We start from the raw sequence: 27,014 nt of genomic DNA on the forward strand, positions 1-27,014 counted from the left end.
TCACACCTCTCACATACACAGACTAGAGCTTCAAATATCTCCCTTGGTTGTAGCTGAAAGAGTCTCAGTTTGAAGAGCAGAGATGGGAGGGGGCAGAGGGGTCATGGGCATTGCCCCAGGGGAAGTCACAGTGATGTTCTCAGGCTTTTAGCTGTCACCTGGAAATCTCAGAAACTAATGGTTAAATCATACTGACTTTTCTGCCCGAGGAACTATGGAGGCAGGCTCTAGTGGGAATCTTACTTTGCCCCCAGGTCAGCCCATTCTTCTCTCAATGAAAGAGCTGGCTGAGTAGGTGACTCAGAGTTAGTTTCCACAGACATACACTTACGAGTGACCTTTCCTCGGAAATGGGGAAATGCTTTCATAATTCAGAAAGGCACGCTGAGTTAGGAGGCAGAAGCTCTGGTTATTACACAAGCCCTCTGGGTAGCTCTCTCCAGCCTCTGTCACCCTGCGTCCTCTGCTGTCAGATGAGCGGATCCGTGACACAGTGTGTGTTTTACCTCAGCCATTGTCAGAAGGCCACATGGTCCAAATTAAAAAAAAAAAGAAACAAAAACGGGCACCTAAAATATAGTGGGAAGAAAGCATACTTAAAAGTGGGCTGTCCTCATTTATCTGGCTAGCTGTTTTTACTGGTTCTTTCAAAAGGAAGGTATTTTCACAAATACTTCCTTTGAAAATCCTTGCTTATCTTGAAGATTTAAGAGAGAATCTTTTGTAGACATGGAAGCACCATATTCTCTGCTTAATTTTAAGCTTGTTTACGAGGCATGTTCCTCTTTAAAAAAAATATTACTTAGGCTTTACATAGAAGATAGAAGGTCTATAAAAGAAATAAATTATTGTAATATGTCTCATTATTGTTCCAGGCTTAGGGTAAACATATTCTTTTTTGTTTTACTTCCCCAAAACAGTAGTTAACAAACAAAATGCTCGATTACAATTTTTAAATTGAAATATAGTTGATTTTCAACTTTGTGTTAATTTCTGCTATCCTGCAAAGTGATTCAGTTTTGCATATGTATACATTCTTTTTGTATTCTTTTCCACTACAATTTATCATAGGATAGTGAATATAGTTCTCTAAGCTATACAGTAGGACCTTGTGGGTTTATCTATTCCATATTTTAGATAGCTATTTTTTAATTGAAAAATTATTTCAATTAAAAAAAATAACACACATCTCAAATCTCAAATGCTCATATTCACTTCTTTTCTGAACTCTGAACACTAAACTTTATTAAAAGCAACACAGGGCAGATGAAGGACAAGCATAGGAAGGACAGCTACTTGTAAATGTGTCGTAAATATAGCAGGCTCACTGTTCAAGTTAAATGTGTGTAATTGTCTGATATCTATTTGTAGTTCTCATAAAATACCTTTTTTTTTCCTGTGTATTCATTGCTGCGAGGATTGAAAAGGGAGGTCTAATATTTTCTCCTTTTCATCTCTTTGCCAACTATCAGTAACTGGTTGGAAAGAAAAAAAAAAAGAAGAAAGGCAAAGAATCACGCAGATTTGGCCTTCATGTTACCCTATTACCCCATCTGCAAATTGCCCGGAGATCAGACAGATGGAAGGCCAGCTGCAGCTGCACAGGACTGGGGGCCCGAGGGACCGCACACAAAGCAGCCGGCACTGCTAGGACCCTAAGCCAGCTTCTTCTGCCTCTGATCACCTCCCCACCCCCGCTACGTGGCTCTGTCTGGGCCAGCATCACTCACATCCACCAGCAGGGACCTGAATGGTTTGTCTCAAACCAGGAATGTTAATAGAAGCTGATTGTCTGCAGCCAGCTAAGAACCTTTTTGCCATTGTTTACTTCTAACGTGTGCTCTGTTTGCAGCCTCTCTGCGACAGGCCACCTCAGCAATAGGAGACGGGGAGGGTGCCGCCAGAGACGCCTTCCTACACTCAAGGGAGGTGATGTACACAAAGGACTTGGTAAATCGTAACATCCTTTCTGAAAGGATACCCTTTTAAGCGTATGGAGAGGCCTCTCTTTACAAATGGGTACCAACAATAAGGTACCTTTTTCTTCACACCTCAAAACAATTATTATTTCTGTTTTGCAAATTAAGTGAATGCAGAACCATTTATTCCAGTAGTTCTCAAAGTGTGGTCCCTGGATCAGTGGCATCAGCATCGCCTGGGAGCTTGTTAGAAATGTGGTTCTCTGAGGACTTTCCGGTGGTCCAGTGGCCAAGATGGTGAGTTTCCCAGTGAAGGGGGCCTGGGTCCAATCCCTGGTCGGGGAACTAGATTCCACATGCAGCAACTCAATACCCTGCATGCCAAAATGAAGATCAAAGATCCCGAGACCCTCAACTAAAACTCAGCACAGCCAAATAAATAAATATTAGAAAAATAAAAATAAAAATAAAAATAAAAATGTGGTTCTTGGCTGTCCCCTAGGTCCACTGAATCAGAGGCTGAGGGTGGGGCAGAGAAATTGGCATTTTAGCCAGCCCTGCCAGATATTGATGCATGCTCAACTGTAAGGACTATTATTTATGCCTTTTGTTCATGTTTCTATAATAATATTGATATTTTGAAATTTATATTGCCGATACGTATATTTTTAATCTCCTATCTGTAAAACGTCTCATCTTACAAGTGGCTTTGGGGCCCTGTATTCTATGTTATGTTATGGGCTTTAGAACTTTAAGCTGTAGGTCTCTCTGGTCCTGGAACCCGTATTTCTGGCTCCACGTGACATATACATTGCCTAATTCATTTTTTTTTTTTTACAGAAATCTTCAGATTCCATCCAGTTTGGTCACTTGATAGATGTTTCCATCTCTTTGGGTCACAAGATCTGTAAGTCTACTTCCACTTGGTTTCTTAAGGCCATTGGATTTGATGAAACCTCAAGATAGTAAGTATTTTCTATTAAATGATTTTTAAAATCTTGATTTGAGTCTGCATTCTTTCACGATATTAAAACCTTATGACTTGAGTAATTATTTTAAATACTATCCAGTTGAATTTTGACTATTTCACTCAGCTTCCCCTAATTTGTCACAATTTATTAGCCATTCCAGCAATATGCTTACATAAGGATACTTTCACGTGGTCAAGTTGCCATGTTTTAGGGGCCTACTTTCCATTTTGTCTTTTCCAAAAGTATGACTTTTAGTTGCAGTAGGAGAAGGACTGAAAATTCTTTCCTTCCTTTAGGGATTTTCTTGGAGCAGTGAATCCCTATTAAGAACTGCAAGTAAGAAAAAGAAAATTCCTAACATTCATAATGGGTTGCATTGTAACTGTTTCTAAATTGGGGAATGTTTGAAAATTTATAGTGCTTAAAGAGAAAATTCTAGCTTCCATAGTCAACTGATATTTTTTTAAAAAAACTTTTACTGAAGTATAGTTGATTTACAATGTTGTGCTAGTTTCAGGTGTACCAAAAACCAGCTGGTCTTTCATTCAATATTTATTAATCAAATATTTGACTTCCTACCATGGGTGAAGCATGGCTCCAGGTGATTTGAAATAGATGGGTGAACCAAATAAAGACATAGCATAAGCAGTAAACTATATATTAATAATTTATATAATTTTCCAGAAGAGACTAAATGCAACAGAATAAAAAAAACAGTAGAGTAGGATGATGGGGGCTTCCTAGGGATGCCAGTGGTAAAGGATCTTTCTGCCAAAGTAGGAGATGCAAGAGAGGCAGTTTTGATCCTTGGGTAAGGAAGATCCTTGGAATAGGAAAAGGCAACCCAGTCTAGTATTCTTACCTGGAACATTCCAGGGACAGAAGAGCCTGGCAGGTTACAGTCCATTGGGTTCCCAAAGAATCAGACACGACTGAGGGACTGAGCACACCTGCACACAGACAAAGGATGATGAGAGAGTGAAGGGGGCGTGGTTACAATCTGCAATAGGATGATCTGGGGAGCCATACTGAAACTGAACAATTTGAGCAAAGACATGAAGAAGGTGAGGGAGTTAGCTGTGCAGATAACTGAAGGAGAAACTTTCGGAGAAGGGAGGAGCTAGAACAAAGGTGTGACTGAGGACATCCCCTATGCTGGATTAGAGTAATAGAGGGGAGCTCAAACTGGGATCAACTCAAGTAGGGCATGGTAGCCATTTATATGGGCTTTGGTTTTCCTTGGCAGGAACTAGGGAGTCATTGCATGGCATTGCACAGAGGAGTAACATGATCTCTCCTGTTTTCAGAGGATCATGTATTTCGAATAGACATTAGAGGATTCTGTCAGATTCATTGAGCTCAGTTCAGTTCAGTTGCTCAGTTGTGTCTGACTCTTTGCAACCCCATGGAATGCAGCAGGCCAGGCTTCCCTGTCCATCACCAGCTCCCGGAGTTTACTCAAACTCATGTCCATTGAGTCAGTGATGCGATCCAACCATCTCACCCTCTGTTGTCCCTTTCTTTTCCTGCCTTCAATCTTTCCCAGCATCAGGGTCTTTTCCAATAAGCCAGTTCCTTGCATCAAGTGGCCAAAGTATTGGAACTTCAGTTTCAGCATTGGTCCTTCCAATGAGTATTCAGGACTGATTTCCTTTAGGATTGACTGGTTGGATCTCCTTTCAGTCCAAGGGACTCTCAAGAGTCTTCTCCAACACCACAGTTCAAAAGTATCTGTTCTTTGGCACTCATCTTTCTTTATGGTCCAACTCTCACATCCATACATGACTACTGGAAAAACTATAGCTTTGACTGCTGCTGCTGCTAAGTTGCTTCAGTTGTGTCTGACTCTGTGTGACTCCATAGATGGCAGCTCACCAGGCTCCCCCGTCCCTGGAATTCTCCAGGCAAGAATACTTGAGTGGGTTGCCATTTCCTTCTCCAATGCATGAAAGTGAAAAGTGAGAGTGAAGTAGCTCAGTTGTGTCTGACTCGTAGCAACCCCATGGACTGCAGCCCACCAGGCTCCTCCATCCATGGGATTTTCCAGGCAAGAGTACTGGAGTGGGGTGCCATTGCCTTTTCCATAGCTTTGATTAGACAGACCTTTGTCGTCAAAGTAATGTCTCTGCTTTTTAATATGCTGTCTAGGTTGGCTATGGCTTTTCTTTCAAGGATCCATTAAAAGCCTATAATCTAAGTGAGAGACATTGACTTGGGCTAATGTGATAGCAATGGAAGTGGTGAGTAGTAGTTAAGGTACTGGCTAGTCTTTGAAGGTAGATCCAAGAGCATTTTTGACAAATAAAATGTGGCACATTTATTAATAAAATAAATTTTATTTAGTGGAATTTTTCCAACTCACTTTCAAGAATTAACTTAGAATTTTCAATTTTTCTAATGACAGGGCCAAAATGCAGTGTGTATATATTAGTTAGCTGGTGTTGCCATAACAAATACCAGAAACTGAGTGGTTTAAACAACAGAAAGTGCCCAACAATCCCAATACTGGGCATATACCCTGCTGCTGCTGCTGCTGCTGCTAAGTTGCTTCAGTCGTGTCGAACTCTGTGCAACCCCATAGACGGCAGCCCAACAGACTCCCCCATCCCTGGGATTCTCCAGGCAAGAACACTGGAGTGGGTTGCCATTTCCTTCTCCAATGCATGAAAGTGAAAAGTGAAAGTGAAGTCACTTAGTCATGTCCGACTCTGTTCGACCCCATGGACTGCAGCCTACCAGGCTCTTCCATCCATGGGATTTTCCAGGCAAGAGTACTGGAGTGCGGTGCCATATACCCTGAGAAAACCATAATTCAAAAGGACATATGGACCCCGATGCTCAGTGCCAGGACATGGAAACAACCAAGATGTCCATCAACAAATGAATGGATAAAGAGATGTGTTACATATATACAAAGGAATATTACTCAGCCACAGAAGGGAATGAATTTGAGTCAGTTGAACTGAGGTGGATGAACCTAGAGCCAGTTATACAGAGTTCAGTTCAGTTCAGTTCAGTTGCTCAGTTGTATCCAACTCTTTTTGCAACCCCATGGACTGCAGCACGCCAGGCCTCCCTGTCCATCACCAACTCCCAGAGCTTGCTCAAACTCATGTCCATTGAGTCAGTGATGTCATCCAACCATCTCATCTTCTGTTGTCCCCTTCTCCTGCCTTCAGTCTTTCCCAGCATCAGGATCTTTTCCAGTGAGTCAGTTCTTCGCATCAGGTAGCCAAAGAATTGGAGTTTCAGCTTCAGCATCAGTTCTTCCAATGAATATTCAGGACTGATTTCCTTTAAGATGGACTGGTTGAATCTCCTTGCAGTCCATATACTGCATATACTCCTTGCAGTTATACAGAATAAAATAAGTCAAAAAGAGAAAAACAGATATTGTATATTAACATATATGAAACCTGGAAAAATAGTACTGATGCACCTATATGTAGAGCAGGAATGAAAATGCAGATGCAGATGCAGAGAATAGACACAGTGGGGGAAGGGGAGGGTGAAACAGATTGAGAGAGGAGCATTAACATATATACCTGACCATGTGTAAAATAGGTAACTAGTGGGAAGTTGCTCTTTAACACAGGGAGCTCACCCAGTGCTCTGAGGGGGTGGGATGGGGTAGAGGGGTGGGAGGGAGGTGCAAGAGGGAGGGGGCATAAGGGTCCTTACGGCTGATTCATGTTGTTGTACAGCAGAAACCAACACAATACTGTAAAGCAATTATCCTTCAATTAAAAATAAATTTTAAAAAATTAAAAAATAAACAACAGAAAGGGATTTTCTCACAGGTCTGAGGACCAGAAGTCCCAGGTCAAGTATCAGCAGGATTGTTTCTTCTGAGGCCTCTCTTCTTGGCTTGTGGATGGTTTTCTCTCTCTGTTTTCACATGTTTTTTCCTCCTTGTATGTCTGTGTCCTGATCTCCTCCTTGGATGAAGGACACAAATCAGATTGGATTAGAGCCCACCCATATCACCTCCTTTTACTGTAATTCTTTAAAAGCTTTATCTCCAAAACCGGCCACATTCTGAGGTGCTGGGGTTATGACTTCAACACATGACTTTTAGGAAACACAGTGCAATTTCTAACAGTGTGCTACTCACACACTGTCATTTTACACATGGTTGTGAATGACACAGCGTTTGGGTTATGCGGCCCAGAAACAGATCCCAAAACCCTCACAGACGATACTCATGGTTTGTAAGGAGATGTTTCTTTAAAATGAGCTCGAGTTCATTCTTAACAGTAGTTGGAAGAATCTCAGTCCTGATTTTCTGTGACTCAGTTTAATCAGAGGAGAGATATTTTTCATTTGTATGTGGTATTTAAAGTATAGCAATTACTAATATTTAAAATGAATAACCAACAAGATCTTACTGTACAGCACAGGGAACTCTGCTCAATGTTAAGTGGCAGCCTGCATGGGAAGGGAGTTTGGGAGAGAATGGATATAGATATATGTATGCCTGAGTCCCTTTGCTGTCCTCTCGAAACCATCACAACATTTTTAATCAACCATATTCCAATATATGGATGGATGTAAGAGTTGGACTATAAAGAAAGCTGAGCGCCCAAGAACTGGTGCTTTTGAACTGTGGTATTGGAGAAGACTCTTGAGAGTTCCTTGGACTTCAAGGAGATCCAACCAGTCCATCTTAAAGGAAATCAGTCCTGAATATTCATTGGAAGGACTGATGTTGAAGCTGAAACTCCAATACTTTGGCCACCTGATGTGAAGAGTGGACTCATTTGAAAAGACCCTGATGCTGGGAAAGATTGAAGGTGGGAGGAGAAGGGGATGACAGAGGATGAGATGGTTGGATGGCATCACCGACTCAATGGATATGAGTTTGAGTGGGCTCTGGGAGCTGGTGATGGACAGGGAGGCCTGGCATGCTGCAGTCCATGGGGTTGCAAAGAGCTGGACATGACTAAGTGACTGAACTGAACTGAACTGAACTCCAATATAAAATAAAAAGTTTTTAGAAAATAAAGTATAACCATTTCTAGAAAGAGTGTTGAGTTAGGAGTCATTTTTAAACATCTAATTTTTTTTTTGTCTCTGATAAGAAGTATATCTGCTTATTATTTTAGAAGACTCACTTGTTATAGAAATGAATGCTACAGAAAGGGAGAAGCTCCTGAATTCTTGCCTGAGAGTGTGTTGAAGGTACCTAGGTGCTGTAGAAAGGATGCAGCAGCTGAAATGTTTCTATCTACAGATATTTCAGTACATCCCTGAGGTTTAACCAAGGAGGTATTTTAGAGATTGCTCTCACCGCCCACAGGCTGTGATTAGTTTCGGTTTTGGCCATGATTTGTTGGCCCAAGTTGATGGATTTCTGAGTATCCAGTCTAAGCGCACCATCTCAACCTCTATCAGGTAAGTGAGTAAAGCCACACAAGCCTCAGGAAAGTTCCATTCCATCTGGTGGATCAGTTCAGGGAGACTTGATGTGCTTGCTGCTGGCTGTCCTCTGACCCACAGCCTGTCTGCTCCTGGATGGGGAGAATTCGATGCCCTTCAAAATATAGAGTATATTGATCTGTTTTTGAGGCCACAAATGCCAAAGCCCCGTCAGCTAATGGGCCTTCAGAAGGTTAAATATAGATTTGGAGTGAATCACCAGCTGCCCACCAGCATTTTCTAGGTGGTCTGACATGCAGAGACAGAGAAGGAAGATGCTCAGGGGTGGGTTTCTGGGCATACCGATGCATCTTTTTGGGCAAACATTACATACTTTGTATTTGACCTGGCTCTGCAGTACGCTGTGTCTTCATTAGTCAATGTCATCCCTGGAAAATTAGTAAAAATGGGAGGAAAACAGAAAATGTCAAAGTTTGGAAAACAGTTCCCTTTACTTTTCTGAATTGTTCAGTCACCAAATCGTGTCCGACTCTTTGCAAGCCCGTAGACTGCAACATGCCAGGTTTCCCTGTCCCTCACCATCTCCTGTAGTTTGCCCAAATTCATGTCCACTTAGTCAGTGATGCCATCCAATCATCTCATCCTCTGTCTTCCCCTTCTCCTTCTGCCTTCGGTCTTTCCCGGCATCAGGGTGTTTTCCAGTGTGTCGGCTTTTGGCATCAGGTGACCAAAGTATTAGAGCTTCAGCTTCAGTATCCATCCTTCCAATGAATATTCAGAGTTGATTTCCTTTAGGATTGACTGGTTTGATATCCTTGCTGTCCAGGGGACTCTCAAGAGGCTTCTTCAGCATCACAATTCAAAAGCATCAATTCTGTGGTGCTCTGCCTTCTTTCTGGTCCACCTCTCACATCCGAACATGACTATTGTATGGACTAAAGGTCTGTGTGGTCAAGGCTGTGGTCTTTCCAGTAGTCACGTATTTTTCTGAATCATACATGCATAAATTGGTGAGCCTGTCACTCTCCAGTTGTGCTGCAGAAGGTGGTTTAGAGTGGTGAGGGGAGGAGAGAGAAGAAATAAAGGAGAGAGAAGGGGAGACAGTATATGAATGGTTACAAACCCTTTGATAGCAGGATGCAGAGTTTAAACTTCCTGGGGTAAAAACACCAAGAATTGACAGTATGTTACTAAGTGACAGGTTTAGAAAATTCTTTGTCGTTTGATCTTTCAGCTTTTCCCTTCTGTTTCCTTTTATACAGCAAGGCCAGTTAAAATAGCTCTGTTGGTTTTCATTTTGAGTTTGGTTTTCTCTTTTGTCTTTATGTGGTGGTAAGCTGTACTAGGCTTGAATTTATAGGAAATACCTCAGGGAAACACAATCTATCCTTGGAATATTTTCTTAATTTCTGTGTGATAAAATTTGCATAAATATGGACTGATGCATACTCAAGTGGATTTTTGCTGACCATTTCAGCCTCAGAAGACCTAGGTTTGAATCTTAACTGTATATCCTAGTCACATGGTCAGAAATCATGCTATATCACCTCTCTCAGTTTGAAATTTTGTGTGTGTAAAATGTTGGAGATCACATGGCCTGACCTTTCACAGCATTGCTCGGAGTGTAATAAGAATAATATATGAATTAACAAACTTAAAAAGCCCACCACATGTTGATTATTGATATTAAATATTTCTATGTTTATTTGAATATTACCATTAAGAGAGTTTTTATTGACAATAAGTTCTAAAACTGAATTTGGAACACTCATTAGAAAAAATGGAAATAATGGGATTTTGTTTTGTTTTTGATTTAAACTGTTAGCCCCAGATACAAACTCAAAAGAAATTTGTCTAAACAGACAGCTACTTATGTGCCTTTGATTGCTCAGGCCACTGTAATTGATTTATGTCCACTTTACTGCCTGTGTGAAGTTTGTGTGCAAATGTGATATTATCTGATAATTACATTGTATAAAAACGTGAATGACATTGGTAATGAGAGGTTGTGAGACTGAAAGGTGATGCTGTCCTGGATGTGCAGTTTTGTAGGATCAGATTTCCACTAGGTGTGTTAGTTCTCAGAATTAAATAAGAGCATCCCACCCCTCACCAGTCCCACTCTTAAAGTTGTGTGCGGGCACTTGGTTTAAGGAGCTTTATTCAGCTGGCTTTCATTTTGGGGAAGAAAATTTTAAAATGACATGTATACATTATTTCCTGGTAGCTCAGCTGGTTAAGAGTCTGCCTGTAATGCAGGAGACCCTGGTTTGATCTCTGGGTCGGGAAGATACCCTGGAGAAGGGAATGGCTACCCACTCCAGTATTCTGGCCTAGAGAATTACATGGACTGTACAGTTCATGGGGCACAAACTGTCGGACATGACTGAGTGACTTTCACTAAAAACTATCATGTGTAAAACAGATAGCCAGCAGGAAGCTGCTGTATGACACCGGGGGCTCAGCTCGGTGCCATGTGATGACCTAGAGAGGTGGGATGGGAGGTGGGTGGGAGACCCAAGAGGGAGGGGTTATATGTATAGATATGGGTTATTCATTTTGTTGTACAGCAGAAACTAACATAACAGTGTAAGACAACTGTGTGTGCTTAGTAACTCAGTCGTGTCTGACTCTTTGCAACCCCGTGGACTGCAGCCCACCAGGCTCCTCTGTCCATTGGGATTCTCCAGGCAAGAATACTGGAGTGGGTTGCCATGCCCTCCTCCAGGTGATCTTCCCAACCCAGGGATCGAACTCAGGTCTCTCGAATTACAAGTGGATTCTTTACCATCTGAGCTAGCAGGGAAGCCTTAACCATAACTTCAAAAAAAAAAAAAAAAAAAAAGAAAGAAAGAATAAATTATGTCTAGGTATAAATAAATCAGTCATTTCTCTGGAGTTTGAAAAGAAAAAAAAAAAAAAATGAAACATGCCAGACTCCTCTGTCCTTCATTATCGCCGGGAGTTTGCTCAAATTCCTGTCCATCGAGTCAGTAATGCTATTTAACCATCTCATCCTCTTCCACCCTCTTCTTTTGTCTTCAGTCTTTCCCAGCATCAGGGTCTTTTCCAATGAGTCAGCTCTTTGAATCAGGTGGCCAAAGTATTGGATCGTCAGCTTCAGCACCAGTCCTTCCAGTGAATATTCTGTAAAGAATTCGTATACATGCTAGCACTTCTGAGTATACAGATTCCTGTGAGTGAGGAGCAAACATACTGTGTTTGCCTGAGCTCTCTCAGTACAGAGCAGTGGTCTCAGTGTTCTGGGGAATATGGTGTCTATGCAGGTACAAAAGGAGTGGAAAGAGAAGGAGGCAGTTGCCAGAGAACATGGGACTCAAGTGGTCTTTAAAACAGCTCAACTTCTTTTCCAAGGTTTGTTTTAATGGTGAAGAAAACCACAGTGACTTCTGGATACTACCACGGAAACTTCTTGTTACAAAGAATTGTCCTTCTCTTTAGTTTGCAGTGATGTTATTATATAAATACTTCATTCGCTAGTTGTCCTGGCAGCCTAGTCCTCATATGCTATTTCTTCAATTTCTACAGCTGCAAAACTGTATTGTCTTTTTGCTTTTCTTGGTCAAAGGGTGTTTATTTGGCCCTGGTGACTTCACCCTGTTGGGATGAAGTCAGAATTTCTCCTACATTGGCCTCAAGTTTCAACCGGCATTTCAGCCTGTTATGGAACCGAAAACAAATTCTCCAGTTGTAATTTTTCGACTTTCTATGATTCTTAAAATGAATGGAGAAGACTTTCCTCGCGGCCCAGGGCTAAGGCTCCGAGCTCCCAATGCAGGGGGCCTGGGTTAAATCCCTGGTCAGGAAACTAGACCGCATATGCGGCAGTTAAGATCTGGTGCAGCCAAATTAATAAATAAGAAAAAAAGTGGGAGTTGATCAAAATGTCAGAAAAAGCCAGTCATCTTTGTGATTTTCTCATCCACTGTGATGCAGCTTTTATAACTGGGACATGGTAGATAGCTACACCTCACCCCTTTCTTCAAGCCACCCCTAGATTGTGTGGGGCCCGGGGTAAAATTTGTGTGTGTGTGTGTCAGTTGTTTATATAATCAATTTTATTTTTTATAATCAATTTCATTTAAGGAGACTTTGCAAAATTCATGAACATATGAGGCATAGTGATTTATCACTAAAAATTTAGAATGATGGGTAGAAGAGAGATACTAATGTGTTTGCTTATTGTCCAATCAGAGCACTTGATCCCCCATAGTGCCCAGGCATCATCTCAGTTTAGATCTGGGAATCATCTTTTCATATTCTTTATTGTCAAATGTGCTGTTACTGGGTAATTTCATATCTCCCACTGTGAGAAAAAGATAACAACACTGCTATTACTCAAGTCCTATAGCTCTCAGGACCTGTCTGAATTGGAACTTATATATAGCTCTGCTTGACTCTAAGTGTCTTATGCCGTTTGTTTCATGTTGGTTACGCCGTGATTCATGATGCTGCACCATCCATCCTGCTCCCGTGAATACCGGCTTCCGATGGCTCTTTCAAAGGTTGTTCCGGTGCTTCTTTGAAGATAACCACAAATGCACACGGTACCCAGGAAAATGTGAACAGTGATTTATTTTATGGTTGTGTTAAATTTGTCATTTGGAATTTTACAGCATGTATATATAGAACAATACCCTTTCCAACCATGTCTTCTCTGGAACTCTTGAGGCTGTAATCACAGCATTCCTAAAATGTGATCTCTTTCCATGTTGATTGCACCCTTGGTTTCTACTCACAAGTACCAATGGGGCAGATAGGGGCAGATAGGTAGGACAAGATGAGTTATCCAATTTATGCGTGGAATCCCTGACCCTTATCTGAATCAGCTTAACCTGGAAGATCCAAAAATCACTATAGCAATTGGAGGCAAGAGAAGACTGGGATTAGAAGGGACCATTGATGTGGTAAAACAACAATCTCCAAAGCCCTTCAAGGGGATGGATAGGGCCACCCCTGAGGATTGTATTACATGTGGTGTAGAGCCTGTGGAGGGGTGAGGGGACTTCCCTGAGTGCCACTAGCCAGAGGGTGCACAGGGGAGAAGACGATTGCCATTTTGGATGCTGGAAACCAGAGGCAGCACCATGGTGGAAGTACGAAGGGTGACTGAGTATGCAAGAGACCAGTTTAAACTCAGGGTTGGGCAAGCCCAGAGTGCCGAACTCATCCTGAGTCCAAGTGAGCGGGAATCACTCAAAATCTGAGTGTCAGCACCATTGCAGCAGTCCAAGCTCATCCATCCCAGGAGAGCAATTCTATGTCTGTCAGCTCTTTGTGAGCATCCCTCACCAGCTGGCTTTTCTGGAAAGGCAGCCCAGCTCCAGGGCCCCAGGGCAACCTCACAGGACAAGTTTTGGAGCAACTCAGAGTGCTGAGTCCACTCTGCACACAATATGGAAGGTTGGAGAGAACCCTAAAGGGTAGAAATGGGGATTGGATGCCTTCCAACCTCCACCCAGCCATAGGGAGCCCATCCAGACAGCCCACTACCAGCTCCAGCCAGGCCTTGGTACTAGAGTGGTGGGGGGAGGGAGTCTTACCAAATGTCTTGAAAGACAGAGGAGTGTGGGGCCCTGGAGACCAGGGACCCAGGAAAGAGCTCAGCTTACCCATGTCTAAAGTTGGTATTACCTTCTGTTTGCTTCTTGTGACACGAAGGAGTGAAAAGAATAAAACAGTAGGATGAATATGGGAGATTTGTAAAGTGTGAAGTGTTCATGCAAGTCTGAGTCCTGAGAAGGGATGTTCCTGAGTTGACTTTTATTTAACGGACTGAAAAGTATTTCACCAAAGTATTTAATTAATAAACAACAATAACAATAACAAAAAGAGCTCTTACAGTTAAGTGTTGACTGTTCTACATTGGAGGACTTTATAGGTCAATTGACCAAATTAGAACATGTCTTGTAGACTAGACAAAATTACTGTGTCCATTTAATTGTACAGCATTGGTAACTGTACACTGGTTATATAAGAGAATATTTCTTTACTTAGGAAGCACACTATAACGAATTTAGAGGTAAAGAACCATGTTCAGAAAAAAAAAAAATCTATCATCAATCAATCAATCATCTATCTGCTTTAGTTCTATAAGTTGCTGTAAAAAGTTACCAGCTAACTTAAGTAACAGATTTAGATCTCACAGTTCTGGAGGCTGGAAGTCAGTGATGAGGATGCCAGCATGGCTGGGTGTTTGGTGAGGTCTCTTTTCCTGGCTTATAAATGCCCTTCTTCTTGCTGCATTCTCACATGGCAGAAAGACAGCCAGCTAATTTTCTGGCCTCTTCTTATTAGGGCACTAATCCCATTCATGAGGGCTCCACCATCATGACCTAATTACTTTCCAAAGATCCTACCTTCATGTATCATCACATTGGGATTATGATTTTGAATATATAGATTTGGGGGTGGGGGACACAAACATTCATCCATTGCCCTATCTTTTTATCATCAATCATCTATCAAACAGGGGCCCCCAACTTCCAAGATCTAATGCCTGATGATCTGAGGTGGCACTAATGTAGTAATAATAGAAATAAAATAGATAACAAATATAATGCACTTGAATCACCCCCAAACCATCTCCCCCACCCCTGTGTCTTCCACAAAACCAGTCTCTGATGCCAGAAAAGTTGGGGACCACTGATCTGTAGCAAACGGAGGAAAATTTTAACAACAGTATAATCTGTGAAGATTAAATAAGTGATATTTGTACTATTTATATTCTTTCTGCAACTTTTGGTAACTTTGAGACTATTTTCAAATAAAAAGCTTAAAAAGTAGCCACAACATCTTGTATCAATTTTGGTGAAGTTAGATATTATAGTGCTTCCTTTCCATTTATTCTTTCTTTTCCTTCCCCCTTCTTGTGCTCCCTTCCCTCTCCTTTCTCATTCTCTGTCTCTCTGTCTTTTTTGCTCTCTCTCTTTCCTCTTCCCCTCTCCCTCTTTCCTGTTTCCCTGTTTTCATGGCATAGAGATAAATACAGGTAGGGAACTTACAGCTTACTGGCATGTTCTACAGATTAAAATAATTTTAGATTGAAGAATTAAAGGAAAATGTTGACTAAATCCAGGATAGGTCCTTTGTCTGGGAGAAATGGCAACAGGGATGACAGGTGAGATGAGATGATCCAGAACTTATGTTGGGAGTCTGTAGCTGATGACAAAAGTGTGTAAGAGAGCTTGAGTAAATAATTGTGCTAATGGATACACTTTAAAAAAAACTTTACAGGAATGGAATCTAGAAAAGTGGCACAGATGAACCAACGCATGGCAGGAATAGAGACAGATGTAGAGGGCCGTCTTGAGGACACAGCGGGAAAAGGAGAGGGTAGGATGAATTGAGAGTAGCATGCCATTTACACACTGCTGCTGCTGCTGCTGCTGCTAAGTCACTTCAGTCATGTCCGACTCTGTGCAACCCCATAGACCGCAGCCTACCAGGCTCCCCTGTCCCTGGGATTTTTCAGGCAAGAACACTGGAGTGGGTTGCCATTTCCTTCTCCAATGCATGAAAGTGAAAAGTGAAAGTGAAGTCGCTCAGTTGTGTCTGACTCTTAGCGACCCCATGGACTGCAGCCTACCACACTCCTCCACCCATGGGATTTTCCAGGCAAGAGTACTGGAGTGGGGTGCCATTGCCTTCTCCGCATTTATACACTACCATGTATAAAATAGATAGCTGGATTCATGTTGATATATGGCAAAACCAATACAATATTGTAAAGTTAAAAAATAAAATTAAAAAAATAGATAGCTGGTGGGAAGCTGATATATATTAATAATTCAGGCAGCCCAATCTGGCACTCTGTGATAACCTAGAGTGGTGGGAGAGAGACTCAAGAGGGAGGGAATACACACACACACACACACACACGGCTAATTTGAGTTGTTGTATGGCAGAAACCAACACAGCCCTGTTAAGCAATTATTTAAAAGAATGCAGGAAAACCCATGCTTTATTGTGGTTTAAAAATCATCACATTTCTAAACTAACTGTTGTCTGGAGGATCACAGCATGTCATAGTGGTTAGTAACCTAGGCTCTAGGGAAAGACAGCCTGGATTTCAACACAGCCTTTTCCATTTACCACCTGGCTGATCTTAAACTGTTTAACTTTTTTGTTTCTCAGATTCCTCATCTCTTTATAAATTTTTAATGAAATCATAAAATTTTAGAAAAAGTTATAATAAGTACTATTCTCAATTCCAATAATATTTATAGTAGGTGTAGTACTTTTACCCATATGGTATAAGATGTCATCAGTTTGCGGAATAATTTTGAGCAAGCTTGTGGAAGTGGGGGTAAAGGAAGAAGTCAACAATCCCCCCCTTGCCCCCTCCCCCCTCCCCTCTCCCCCCCTCCCCCGCCCCAGTTCCCCTCTGATCCATCTCTTTGTAGGCCAGGTGGAATGCGGGACAGGCTACTATTGAGATGGACTTTGCAGATTTCAAAGGGAACAATAGGATCCCAAAATAGCAGAGGTCAGGTGGCAGCCCTTATTCGCTTATTTTTATCACATTAATACACGCTGGATGGCCAGTTTTCCCGTTTTTCTTTTCCATGCTGATGGGCTGCGTTCATTTTGCTGGGATGGGCTCAAACTTCACACAACAGTCTTTGCCACGTTAATTTCTGCGGTCAGTGTTGTCGCTCTTGCCCATCCGGAAGTGGAGATGGTTTGTCTGTCCAGTGCGGCTCTGCATACACAAGTACAACTAGATTTTATTGGTGGATCTTTTCCAGGTTGCTAGCTTGGTACTTTTCAAAATGCGCTGAGTAGCTGTTTGCAATTTGTCTCTGCTGACTCCACTGGGCTCGGTTTCAAATCTCTCCTAATCCACTAATGAACCTTTATTAAAGTGGGAGAGAGGTTGAATAAGACTTTGGACACATTATTAAAATAAAGTTGGAGAAGTGAAAAAATGAAAAATGAACAATAAAGGAACACTTTGTCTCCCCTCCACATATTTTTTTAAAGGTGATTATTTTTTTGAGAGATGTCAATATTAGGTTAATTTTCGTAAGTCTTTACTTTTATCTTAATTTTGTTTTACTATGTATGAAGAGACTCTCGTTCCAAACTTTCCTCTTTTTTCTTTTTGATTTAAAGTTCAGGTTGAATATTAAAATATTTAAATATCAGCCTTTTATGATTCTGAAAATGAATCTGCTGGATCAAACAGTAATTATAAAGCAGCCTGATGGCTATTACTGCCCTCCTCCCAACTCCTCTGCCACCCACTCATGATTCCCTGTGTCTAGGACACCCTGAGTCTACAACGGCTTATGCTGAACCGCAAAGGAACCATCATGTACCTTTTCAGAAATGTCCACTCATCCTTAAAGTCACAAATCAAGGAAGAGATGGCTTGCAGCTATGCAATTCAACTTGTGACACCAGCCAACCTTTATTCTGAAATGTTCCTGTTTTTCTACTACTTTCGTTGTTCACTGCTTCTGCTAGTTACGTATTCACTCAACTGTTGGGTAAACGACGTTCTGTTAGACCAGGAGGATATACTGATGAGTATTTCAAGGAACTTGCATTCTGTCACGTAATTTATTTCATAAGAAGAAGCAATAATAATTTTTAGTCATTAAAGTAAAAGAGAGAAACTTAGGTATAATATTGTGCTTAGTACTTGTTTTTGTCAGCTCTGTTTCTTCATCAACTTCTTAATTGGGAAAAAAATGGTCATCACAAAAATCTAATCTCAAATTTAGCCCTGAGTGTTGGATTTTTCCTTTTCTATCTAACTACATATCTCCACCTCTTCTTCTTCTCTCCATATGTCTATATCTTTATATATTTATCCTTAGATCTATATCCGTATAAATAGATGTTTTCTATGTTTATATATCTATCTCCTTTTATCTATGTATATTAATACATGTAATTTCTTTTGAATGAGCTATATCTTTCACCTATGAGAAGTTGCTAATTAAGTCAGTAATTTTTCTAGTCATAATTTAAAATTATATGGGATTTGATACTTTTTAGAATGCCTTTATAATACATTATCTCATATAGCAATACGTGAACTGTGAACTTCCAGATGTTCAAGCTGGTTTTAGAAAAGGCAGAGGAACCAGAGATCAAATTGCCAACATCTTCTGGATCATCGAAAAAGCAAGAGAGTTCCAGAAAAACATCTATTTCTGCTTGATTGACTATCCCAAAGCTTTTGACTGTGTGGATCACAATATACTGTGGAAAATTCTGAAAGAGATGGGAATAGCAGACCATCTGACCTGCCTCTTGAGAAATCTGTATGCAGGTCAGGAAGCAACAGTTAGAACTGGACAGGGAACAACAGACTGGTTCCAAGTAGGAAAAGGAGTACATCAAGGCTGTATATTGTCACCCTGCTTATTTAACTTCTATGCAGAGTATTTCATGAGAAACGCTGGACTGGAAGAAGCACAAGCTGGAATCAAGATTGCTGGGAGAAATATCAATAACCTCAGATATGCAGATGACACCACCCTTATGGCAGAAAGTGAAGAGCAACTAAAAAGCCTCTTGATGAAAGTGAAAGTGGAGAGTGAAAAAGTTGGCTTAAAGCTCAACGTTCAGAAAACAAAGATCATGGCATCTGGTCCCATCACTTCATGGGAAATAGATGGGGAAACAGTGGAAACAGTGTCAGACTTTATTTTGGGGGGCTCCAAAATCACTGCAGATGGTGACTGCAGCCATGAAATTAAGACGCTTACTCCTTGGAAGGAAAGTTATGTCCAACCTAGATAGCATATTCAAAAGCAGAGACATTACTTTACCAACAAAGGTCCGTCTAGTCAAGGCTATGGTTTTTCCAGTGGTCACGTATGGATGTGAGAGTTGGACTGTGAAGAAAGCTGAGTGCCGAAGACTTAATGCTTTTGAACTGTGGTGTTGGAGAAGACTCTTGAGAGTCCCTTGGACTGCAAGGAGATCCAACCAGTCCATTCTGAAGGAGATCAGCCCTGGGATTTCTTTGGAAGGAATGATGCTAAAGCTGAAACTCCAGTACTTTGGCCACCTCATGCGAAGAGCTGACTCATTGGAAAAGACTCTGATGCTGGGAGGGATTGGGGGCAGGAGGAGAAGTGGACAACAGAGGATGAGATGACTGGATGGCATCACTGACTTGATGGACGTGAGTCTGAGTGAACTCCGGGAGTTGGTGATGGACAGGGAGGCCTGGCGTGCTGCGATTCATGGGGTCGAAAAGAGTCGGACATGACTGAGCAACTGATCTGATCTGATCTGAAAGGTCTTACTAGGATGGAGATATTTGGACAAGTGATTTAAAGGAGGCAGAGAACAAGTCATAGTGGTATCTGGAAGAACAGTAGAAGGAATGAACAGTGTAGTGGCAAGGAAGCAGCATGTAGTTGGAATAGAGTGAAAAAGGGTTTCTTCAGGAGGTAAGATCTGAGAAGTCAAGCGTTGAGTGGGAAGGGACAGATGGAGGTGATGATGGTGGCCCTGGAGGTTATCATCAGAACTTTCACTTTTCTCTGGGTCATGTTGAGGTCCATGGGGTAGTTTAAGCAGAGGAGTAAGCATGCTTTATTGTCTGGCTTATTTTTAAAAAAGATCATTCTGGTAGATGCCTTGAGAGAAACCAGTGGACGACATGGGTGGGCACAGGGGAACCTAGTTCTGAGGGTTTTGTAAATGGGGCGTATGTCCAATGAGCAGAGGACCTGTGGGATCAGGTTTTATATTCTAGTTGAGACTTTTCCTTCCACCAACTGTTGAGGCATCTTGGGACAATGACTTAGTGTTTCACTAGAAAGGGAAATGGGACCAAGTAGTTAGTATGCATTTGAGCCAGTTTCCTGTCACTCCCTATGACTGGTAGCCTACTAGGACCCTGAGTTTGGTTTTCTTTTCATGTCCTAATTCCAGAGTGTGTGCTTCTGCTCTCCCCACCTCTATCCTTTTTATTTTTCTGATGTGGACCATTTTAAAAGTTTTTATTGAATTTTTTTTTACAGTATTGTTTCTGTTTTATGTTTTGGTTTTTTGGCTGAGAGGCATGTGGGATCCTAGATCCCTGACCAGGGGTCGAACCCATACCCTTGGCATTGGAAGGTGAAGTCTTAATCACTGGACAGCCAGGGAAGTCCCCCGCCTCTTTCCTTACAGTCTCTTTACTATCCGTTCTCCTTTCCTGACCTTCCTCAGCACATGCAGGAGACCGGAGGCAATGGACAACAGTTTTGCTGGGTCTTGAGCTGTTCTGGAATTGTAGGTTGTAATGCACAGCCTATGTCTTTCATTAAAGAAATCAAAACGTAGTGTTGCTGCTGTTGTTGTTGTTCAGTTGCAGTTGTGTCTGACTTTGTGATCCCATGGACTGCAGCACGCCAGACTTCCCTGTCTTTCACTATCTCCCTGAGTTTGCTCAAAGTCATATCCATTGAGTTGATGATGCCATCCAACCATCTCATCACCTTCTCCTCCTACCCTCAATCTTTCCCAGCATCAGGGTCTTTTCCAATGAGTCCACACTTCACATCAGATGGCCAAAGTATTGGAGCTTCAGCTTCAGCACCAGTCCTTCCAATGAATATTTAGGGTTGATTTCCTTTAGAATTGACTGTCTAAGGGACTCTCAGGACTCTTCTCCAGCACCATAGTTCAAAAGCATCTATTCTTCTTGTAGAGATATTTTAAAAGTTTAAAATAAAAAAAGTCAACTTGAACAGCCTGCCTAATCAGTGAACTATTTAATATTACAAAATTTATGGTATACTGTATTAGTAGACAATAGACCACAGTGTCAGCAGGTAGGGGACTGCTGCTGGGACTTAGGTAGGCTATGTGCATACACATATCAGGTCTGTTTTGGTTTCATTTCATTTTAGCTATTTGCTTTGGTGTCTGCAAAACCCTGTGTGCACATTTTTATGAGCCTGGACAATTTACTGCCAAGCTTACTTGAATTCTAAAACGTTTCCAGTTTCTGAAAACCACAAATTATTTACCAAATAGGCAAGGAAATAGAGGTCATGAGTTCATTTCTTACATAATTTTAAACTTCCTTTCTGAGTCCTGACATCTCCCAGCAGGCAGAGTGATGTGTTTTTAAGCAGATTCAATAAGGGAGAGGAAAGAATGGGAAGTGATGAAAGTTGTTAACTGCTGTACTGCGCTATTTGTTTCTCTTGATGCTAAATGCCAAGAATCCAAGTTAGAATAGTGGAAGGGACATATGAAAGAGCCCTCCCTTTCCAATTTTATTTTGTTCAGAAAGAGTTAAGTAGAAAGAGCTGACAAAACTTTTGGGATGTAAAATTATTAGTACTCTTTAAAATATTCATTTATTTATTTGGCTTCATCATGTCTTAGTTGCTGCAGGAGGGATTTTCATTGCATCATGCGGACCTTCTGTTGTGGTGCAAGGACTCTCTAGTTGTGTGTAGGCTTTGGAATGCACGGGCCAGTAGATGTGGCACGAGCTTAATTGCCTTGAGGCATGTGGGATCTAAATTCCCAGAACCAGGGATCCAACCCATGCCCCCTGCAGTGCAAGATGGACTCTTAACCACTGGGCCACCAGAGAAGTCCTGGGATGTAAAATTATTTAAGATAAAAAGACAACTGTGGCTTTGTAGTAGAGCCTGAAGTCAGGTAGGTTGATTCCTCCAGCAATCCCTCTGCTGGGCATACACACTGAGGAAACCAGAAGGGAAAGAGACACGTGTACCCCAATGTTCATTGCAGCACTGTTTATAATAGCCAGGACATGGAAGCAACCTAGATGTCCATCAGCAGATGAATGGATAAGAAAGCTATGGTACATATACACAATGGAGTATTACTCAGCCATTAAAAAGAATACATTTGAATCAGTTCTAATGAGGTGGATGAAACCGGAGCCTATTATACAGAGTGAAGTAAGCCAGAAGGAAAAACATAAATACAGTATACTAACGCATATATATGGAATTTAGAAAGATGGTAACAATAACCCTGTGTACAAGACAGCAAAAGAGACACTGATGTATAGAACAGTCTTATGGACTCTGTGGGAGAGGGAGAGGGTGGGAAGATTTGGGAGAATGGCATTGAAACATGTAAAATATCATGTAAGAAACGAGTTGCCAGTCCAGGTTCGATGCACGATACTGGATGCTTGGGGCTAGTGCACTGGGACGACCCAGAGGGATAGTATGGGGAGGGAGGAGGGAGGAGGGTTCAGGATGGGGAACACATGTATACCTGTGGCGGATTCATTTTGATATTTGGCAAAACTAATACAATTATGTAAAGTTTAAAAATAAAATAAAATTAGAAAAAAAAAAAAAAGACAAATGTTCCCCCCAAACAATAGGCTAACAATCATTAAAATGAAATTGAAGAGCAGTATAGAAAGTAAATCTTTCAAGCATCGGTTGCTTTCAGTTTCTTCCAAGCTATTTCAAGAGTGACTATACAGAGCTCCTTGTGTGCTTGGGCTCGGTTGTATCCCACTCTGTGACCCTGGGGACTGTAGCCTGCCAGGCTCCTCTGTCCTCGGGGTTTTTCAGGCAAGAATACTGGAGCGGGTTGCCATTTCCTTCTCCAAGGAGTCTTCCCGACCCAGGGATAGAACCCGAGTCTCCTGTGTCTTCTGCATTGGCCAGCAGATTCTTTATGACTGAACCGCCCATGCATAAGTAGCAAATACATTCAGCAGGAAAAAGAGTAATGATGCAAGAGCGATTCTATGAAATATAAGAGGAGTAACTAAGAACCTTAGGTCAAACGAGCAGGATTAAAAAGGAGGGACTGATAAGTCCTGGGTGTCTAGTTTGGAAAGAAAATGGACTCAGTTGAATGAAGATACATATACTTGGTTTGAACGTTGAGGATTTCTTTATTTATGATAAATGGTACATGGGTCCACCCACAGGAACTAGGACAAAATGTCACTCTTCTGATTTTGAGAACCTTTCTCTTCCAAATTTTGATCTGTTTTTTTTTTTTTTTTTCCTCTCAGGGGGAAAGGGAATGAGAGGGACTCAGGGATGATCGACATTTGCCTTGGAGATTTCCATGTTTTGGGGGAAATAGCTTATAGACTGAGAGCAGAGACCTCTCCCGGGGATTCTACAAGTTGTGAATTGAGTGCCAGGAACTGAGAGACCAGATGTTTTCATGACACCAGCAGGATATAATTTAACCAAGGGATAGGATCCAGAAGGAAATTCAGTGACTGATACTGGGAAGCAAGATCCCAACTGAGCTTAGTTACAATTTCAGATGCCAAGAGTGCTCCAGAAAGCACTGCACCAAGGATATTATGAGTTTTAAAATTTCTTTATGTTTATGATTTTAATTATCCCTGTTTCCCAAAGTGATCAGCAGACACAATTTAGGAGGAAATGGATGTATCTGCTGGAAGGGAAGAGGACATTCTGGAGACTATATCCCATTTCACAGCCAAGCTTGTGGTTAGGAAGTGGATGATGATGGGGTTTAAAGAAGCGAGAGGGGCTGGCAGTTTCTAAATGAAAGAGAGGAGAACAGGCTTGGTCCAAGAAAAAAAAGATTCAGTGGGAATCCCACTTAAAATGGGATCAGGCTGATCCCATTGGGATCTACAAACGCCATACAAAATTGAGAAGTCAACAGCTAAGAATAAATGTTTATCTCTAAACAGAAAAAATGGACCTGAAGATATTGCACTGTCTGAAATGATTTACATAATGGAGGTTCAGGTGATGAATACATTCATTTTCATATACACATATGATCTATGTAAAGTTCATTTCACATCCATGATGATCTCTGTAAAGACTTTAGAATAATTCCAGGCACCTATTAAGAGCCCAATGAATGCTGATTCTTTACCTCTGAATCCACCCACAATTTGTGCCTGATTGTCTATTATTCTGGCATTGTAAATAATTTATGGCTCCCTTCAGTGGAAATGTGGAGTCTTAAACACTGGACCACGAGAGAAGTCCGAAGACTTTTCTTGAAAATGGTCTTATTTATCTTTATTATAGAGAAACTTCAAACAAATGGTTTCTATTATTTGTCTGTGTGTTCATGTTCAACTGCTCAGTTGTGTCTGATTCTCTGCAACTCCATGAACTGTAGCTGGCCAGCTTCCTCTATCCATGGAATTTTCCAGACAAGAATACTTGAGCATTCTCAAGTAAAAATACTATTATTTTTGAAAAGCAGCTAAAATCTTCAGACAGTAAACACAATTTATGCATCTTTCATTTGCTCTTGTTTTAAAATTATGGAAGTTAATTTCCCTTTTAAAATTAACAGATCAAAAAATAATTTGCAGCACATTCCATTAAAATAAGGTCTGTGGCACAGTGACCATCCAGCTTATTGGAATCAGGGAGAATTTATTGTCTTCAGCAGTTTGATTGTGATGTGCCTAGTTATGGCTTTCTTTATATTTATTTTGTTTGGGGTTAGCTGAGATTCTTGAACGGGAGGGTTCTTCTCTTTAAGAACTCTGGAAAATTCTTGACCATGTTTTCTTCATATATATTGCTTTTCCTGCTTTATTCTCTCTTTATTCTTCTTCAGTGACCTCCAACAATAAGCACGTAAGGTTTTGCACTATGACCTACATATGACCCTTATGTGTATTTTTTGTTTTGTCTGTGCTTTAACCGAGTGTTTTATACTGATCTGTCTTTGGAATCATTTAATAAACCTCCTGCTGTGCTGTTGAATTCATTCAATGAGGTCTTACTTTCAGATACTGTCTTTTTCAATCTTAAAATGATGATATTTTTATGGATTCTAATTCTTTGATGGAATTCCACAGTCTTTCATCACTTTGGCCATCTTTTCTTCCAATTTCTTTGTATATTAACCATTATATTAAAGTCTTTGGATGCTTACTACAGTATCTATTTTTTTTTTTTATTTGCATTTGCTTATGTTGTCTGTTCCCCTTGGTTATTGGTTACATTTTCTTGTCTCTTTTCAAGTTTGTTAGTGATTAGCAGATACTAAAAACAAACACAAGTGTCGAAGCTTTGTATGATGCTACTTCTGGCAGACAAAGTTAGGGGCTAATCCCCTCAACCCACAGGGACTGAGCTGGGTCAGTGATGCGAGTTTTCATAAGACTCATTCCACTTCCAGTTCTCCTTTCCCCCTTAAGCCCATCTCTCTTGCACTTTTGGTTGAGAGCGCTGAGAGACTGTAGAGGACTCTAGCATCTTGCTACACACTACTTCCAAATTTGTTCCTTGTTGTGGGGAGACTCGTCATGGATCTGAGCCAGGCCCCTTTTCTCAAGTGAGACTTTTTCTCCTAGTTATTATGGGAATACTGGAGAATTAGTTTACCTTACAGAAGTTTGTCACCTTATGCTCAGCTCCAGAATTCAGCAAAGGTACTATGGGAAAAACTGGCCAGGCACTTAGGGATATTTTAGTTTCTGAATCCCTGTGGTCCCTAATTTGCATGCCCAAATCTTTACTGGTCTCTTTTTGTCATCCTACAGTTCTTCTGCATGCCCAGTTCTGGTCTTCAGACTGTAGTCAGAATTGCTAAATGACTCAAGGAAGAAAGCAACCTGTGAAAGACAGCTCACCCTGGAAAAGCTCTTTGCTCTGCAGAATTTTTGTTTACTTAACTCCATTTCCACAGTCTGCTCTCTTCAAAGATGACTTCTTGAAAACAGTCTGTATTTCGGTTGGTATAGCAAGAATGTGTTTTGCTGCAGCCAACTGCAGGCTTCCCAGGTGGCGCTGGTGATAAAGAACCTGCCCGCCAATGCAGGAGACATAAGAGATGTGGGTTTGATCCCTGGGTTGGGAAGATTCCCTGGAGGAGGGCTTGGCAACTCACTCAATATTCTTGCTTGGAGAATCCCAGGGACAGAGGAGCCCGGTGGGCTACAATCCATAAGGTTGTGCAGAGTTGGACACAACTGAAATGACTTAGCATGCACACACAACTGCATTCTGAGTCTGGAAGTCCTCTTGGGCAGCTATTTTGCTCTCATGTAATAGACTGTAAGAAGATCTTCATACGCTTTTCTAGGAGCTTCAGGTGAGACTGTAACAACAAAAAAAAGTGTAAATGTATGTGACAGAGTTTAAAAATTAAATTTTATGCTAGAAGTTCACACAGAAGTCTATTTTCTGGCAATATACACTTCTGTAATCCAATAGCCAAATTTATCATTCATTTTCCTTAAAATATGGAGACTTTGTTAAGGTGAATACTGTATTAGTTAAGGAAATACTGTTTAATACTTGAGTCTTGCAGTTAATAGTGGGACCTTATAGGTCTTGGCATGAGACCTACTCACATAAATGTTTGACTATCATTTTTTTTTCCTGTATCGAGTAGACGGAGAACAGGGAGGACTGAGAGATATTTGGCTGTCCATGGAACCTGTCCTGCAAGCTTCAGTGCAAGCACATGAGTGTGCTCAATCTTGTCTGACTCTTTGCAGTCCCATGGACTGTAGCCTGCCAGGCTCCTCTATCCATGGAATTTTCCAGGCAAGAATACTGGAATCAGTTGCCATTTCCTTCTCCAATAAGAGCTATCAATCTGGATGTGAATGCAGGAAGGTGTTGGGTCTGGGGAACGTCCACTGAGTCAGCAGACCAGTGTCTAAGAAAGTGGCTGGTCTTAGCTATGATGGCTGTGTTTATTACTTCAGTAGATGCTTTGGCACATCCTAAAGAAACATTCTTTTTGGAATCGAACTTCTGGAATCTTTTACTGAGCCACTCTGGCTTTC

This window comes from Bos grunniens, chromosome 20 (genome assembly GCF_055505025.1).
Source record: "Bos grunniens cultivar Pamir isolate PY7600 chromosome 20, Bosgru_T2T1.0, whole genome shotgun sequence".
Taxonomy (NCBI): Eukaryota; Metazoa; Chordata; class Mammalia; order Artiodactyla; family Bovidae; genus Bos; species Bos grunniens.